Source organism: Galeopterus variegatus, unplaced genomic scaffold (assembly GCF_000696425.1).
Source record: "Galeopterus variegatus unplaced genomic scaffold, G_variegatus-3.0.2 Scaffold479, whole genome shotgun sequence".
NCBI classification, from domain to species: Eukaryota; Metazoa; Chordata; class Mammalia; order Dermoptera; family Cynocephalidae; genus Galeopterus; species Galeopterus variegatus.
The window spans coordinates 29,106-33,648 of record NW_007726590.1 but is presented as its reverse complement, the minus strand read 5'-3'; the positions used below and the strand labels follow the sequence as shown (position 1 = coordinate 33,648).

Genomic DNA, 4,543 nt, shown 5'->3' with positions numbered 1-4,543 from the left:
AAAAAAAAAAAAAGTAAAATGTCTCACTAATATTTTTATATTAATTACACATTGAAATGGTAAGATTTTTGAACACATTGAGTTAAATAAATTACTAAAATTTATTTCACCTGTTTAGCTTTTTAAACATGGCTAAAAAAATTTAAAAATACACATATGGCTGGCATTATATTTCTATTGGACAGTGATCTTAATAATCAACAATTAACTGTATTATTAGTTTATTTTAACTCAAATATTAGTAATATTAATATTTACTCCATTTTCAAAAGGAGAAACATGAGGCTTAGGGAGCTGAAGTCACCTGCCCAACTGGTAAGAGGCAGACTGGAATTTGCAGCCAGTCTGTCTACAAAAGCTGTGCTCTTCTTTCCATGCTGTACTCCCTGCTAAGCACCAGAGAGCACAGATGTGGGATCCAGAGCTAGGACCCCCATAGGCCACTCAGGAATTTCCAGTAGGGCAAGAAACACAGTAGCAGACAGGTGACAGATCTGCCCAAAGTGCATGAAATCTGGTACATAAACCTTGAATCTTCTCATAGTTCTATTTGTTCTCTGGCAATATACATAAAAATCATACATTTTCATCAAGATAGGAAATAACAAGAAAGACATGCATGCCATCTCTTGGAGAGGACTGCATACCTAGGGTTCTAAGCATCCCTAAGCATGTCATTTTCGCCCTCATGGAATGAGCTCTGCTAATTATCCCAGAATGTAAAGTATGCCATGCCTGGGGGGGCCTGGCAGTCACCAGGGCGAGAGGAAACCAGAAAAACCTTGTGCATGTCAGAGACAGTCCTGCTGAATGGAGAGGTCCCCTTGAGGTCAGGGAGAACTCTGGATTGGACACAGGTCTTACCAGATTTCAAGCCTGTTGGAGCCTCGTTGGAGAAATCCCAGAAGCAGCCCCAGCTGAGCCCCTCCAGGTCCAGTTAAGTAGGTTGCAATTCCAAACTAGGATTCAACTTTACCATCTCAAAAACAAACAAGCCACACTGATGAAGGATATGGTCTCCTGATTTTTGCGGGGGAGGGATGGGGTGGGTGGGTGGTGTATCCATTCTTCTGGATGTTTCCTTATTGCTTTCTGTATTAGCCCATATTTTTAATGCAATATTGACTAATGCAATCAGGGCTCTGGCTAAAGAGGGACAGTGACTCAGCCTGTCATCAGCGCTGGAACAGCAGACAGATGGCAAACCCACAGCCCAGTGTGGGGAAGTGACTTGCTTGGAGAGACGGAGTGGTGAAGTCCAGACTTGAACACGTGTCTTCTGACTCTAGTGTTTCTCCCTCTTTATAAGTAATAATAGTATATAACCCCCTGAAAACACGGTGGATGACATGAGAATTTTTCAGTGTTCCTCATTTTATTGCTTTTCCTGAGAGGTGCTCAGACAGAACCCTTAAGTGCATGTAATAAAAAGAGTCACATGTAGGTAACAATATTCTTAATTACATAGTGTTATTCGTATATTATTGAAAGTCTTTATCATAGTCATGCATTTATCATATTTACACAATTTTGTCATTATAATTTATGCTGGGTATTTACTTTGTGTCGGGCACCATGTCTGATGTTTCACTGGCGTTATTACATTTAATCTCCACAACCTTGCCATGAGGTAGGTATTATCGTCACTTCCGTTTTGATAAGAAGAACAAAGCTTACCGGGATGAAGTAACTTGTTCTCTGCTAAGTGGTAGAGCTGGGATTTGAACTCAGGAGCCTGACCACTAGGATATACGAGGGTACTTCAAAAAGTTCATAGAAAAATAGAATTAAAAGATAATATGAATCTTTCATTAACTTTTTGAAGTGCCCTCATACTTATTTTAAGCCTTTGTTGCTCCACCCCGAGGAGCTAGAAATTGTTTTCTCTTTTTTGGGTGTCCCTGCCCAGGTTGACTCCATGGTCAAGGTGCTATGTTGGTGGCTCTTAATCAAATGATCACAGAGATGGGCATGCTCCCCTGCCCTGGGTCTGTCGGTCTGTGTTTCTGTCCATCTGTCTCTCTGCCTCTGTCTCTGCCAACAGGGTCCATTAGCACCTGCTCTGCTTCACCTGTTCGTTGTCACCCTTGCAGGGCATGCTGTTCCTCCACAGGAGCCCACTGGGATCCCACGGCAACCTGAAACCTTCCAGCTGCCTGGTGGATGGTTGGATGCAGATGAAGCTGTCAGGATTCAGGCTGTGGGAACTCAAATATGGCCAGATGTACAGAACATATGATGAGGAAACGACCGCCGCCCTCAGGAACCACCAGCAGATCTTGCACCCCCTAGCTGTCAGCACAGTGGTCAGGGGCTGCTTGCCCCATTTTTGCTTCCTGATGCTCACCTGTACAGGTGCCCACAGGTGGGCCTTCCTCTGGAGCTGACGGTATGTGGCTGTTCTGTTCACCTAAGAGAAGGAGAAAGAAATAGTCTCTGTGAGTGGCAGGAATCCACTCTGTGATGTCTGGGGTAGGACACTGGTTCTCCCGGCTCAGCTGGGCCATCTGAAACTCCTAGTTCCTCATACCCTGATATATTTTCCTTTACTGATTTTAACCTATAATGATATAAGACTATAGACCTCACTGCAAAAAAAAAGTAGATACATAAAATATCCAGATAGATGAATGTACAGAGACAATGCAGATTGGTGGTCGCCCAGGGCTGGGGGTAGGGAGAGAAGGAAGAGAAACTGTTTAATGGGTGAGAGGTTTTGCTTTGGAGTGATGGAAAGATTTTGGAACTAGATAGAAATGGTGGTTACACCACATGGTCAATGTGCTAATGCTACCAAATTGCTCATTTTAAAATGGTTAATTTTATGTTATGTGACTCATACCTCAATGAATTATTTTTGTAAATGCGGGCAATACAGAAGAGGAAAAAAATAAAAACCACCTATAATTCCACCATCATGAGTAAACCACGGCTAACGTGTTAGTGTACCTTCCTGACTATTTGCTACATACTCACTCAAGTGGGCTCCTAGCCGCCTTGAGGTCAGACACCATCAGGGCCACTTTTGCAGGGCCTGGATGCTTTCCTGCCTCCTGTGCTTCCTGAGAACGAAGGGGTGGCTTCACAGTTTGGCACACCAGCTCGCTCACTCTGTGCAGACATCCCATTGCTTTGCAGAGCTCTTTTGGACGGCCCTGGAGCTGTTGCAGCTTCTGGAGGTACCCTGGTTGGGCACCCCAAAGGGTGACATTTGCAGCTTTGCCATTCTGATGAGGCAGCTGATCCACCAGCAGGACTCAAGGGCCCTTTGAAGACCTCAGACAGGCACTGGATGGTAAAGCTGGGAGAGTCTGCTTGGGAGGCTTTGGTTGTGTGGGCTAGCTTTGAAATGTTTATTTTTATTAGTGTTTTATTAATGTACAATTTATTCCATTTTTATTTTTTTTATTTTAAAGTTTATATTCTTTCTTAAATTAGAAAATAAGTTGCATTTTGGTTATTAAAAGAAAAAAATCAAGGGCCTCAGAATTATGTAACTTATTATATTATAGCAGCTAGAGTGATCCTGTTAGAACAAGAGTAAGATTATGTCACTTCTCTACTCAAAATCCTCCTTGGCTTCTCATCTGGGGAGTGAAACCCAAGTCTTTCATGGCCTACAAGACTATTGAAAGCCTCTAAGCTATCTGGCCTCTGAGGCCTTGTGTATTAGTTTCCTAGGGCTCTGTAACAATCACCACAAGCTTGGTGGCTTGAAACAACAGAAACTTATTCTCTTGCAGTTCAGGAGGCCAGAAGTCCAAAATCCAGGTGTTGGCAGGGCTTAGCTCCCTCCAGAAGCTCTAGGGAAGATTCTGTTCTTTGCCTCTTCCAGCTCCTGGTGGCCGTCCCCACATTCCCGGGCTTGTGGCCACATGGCCCCAGTCTCTGCCTTTGTCTTCGCATTGCCTCCTCCTCTGTGTATTTATCCTCTGGGAGTCTTTTACAAGGACACTTGTCATTGGATTAGGGCTCACCCAGATGATCCAAGATGATCTCCTCAACCCAAGATCCTTAACATAATTACATCTGCAAAGACCCTTCTTCCAATTAAGGTCACACTCACAGATTTTGGAGATTAGTACATGACATATCTTTCGGGGGCCACCGTTCAGCTCACTATACCTTCCTAATTCCATCTCCCATGGCTCCCTCCTTTCAGTCACACCAGTCACCTCCATGTGCCTCCAACATGCCAGACACATGCCCGTCCCAGGCCATTGTGTGTGCTGTTCCCTCTGGACATCTCTTGTCTCATACGCCTATATACAGAATTGCCTCATTCTTTTTTAAGAACTCCAAAATTCTTCATCGTAAAGATATGCCATACATTATTCATTGATACACATGGTTGTTTCTCATTTTTTGCTATTATAAATTGCTGCAAGGAGAAGCCTTGTGTCTTTGCACAAGAGTGGATGTCTCTTCAGCATACATTTCTAGCTATGAAATCGAAGAGATAAATGTATTTTAAATATACTGAGAATTTGTGATAAATGCTCCTTGATTGTCCACTTACAAAAGATGTATTTAGGCTTGCCTT

At 43.2% G+C, this 4,543-nt stretch overlaps 1 pseudogene; it reads left to right on the top strand.

Moving 5' to 3' along the window:
• LOC103587703 overlaps positions 1 to 4,543 on the top strand; it is a 53,997-nt pseudogene that overhangs the window by 30,258 nt on the left and 19,196 nt on the right.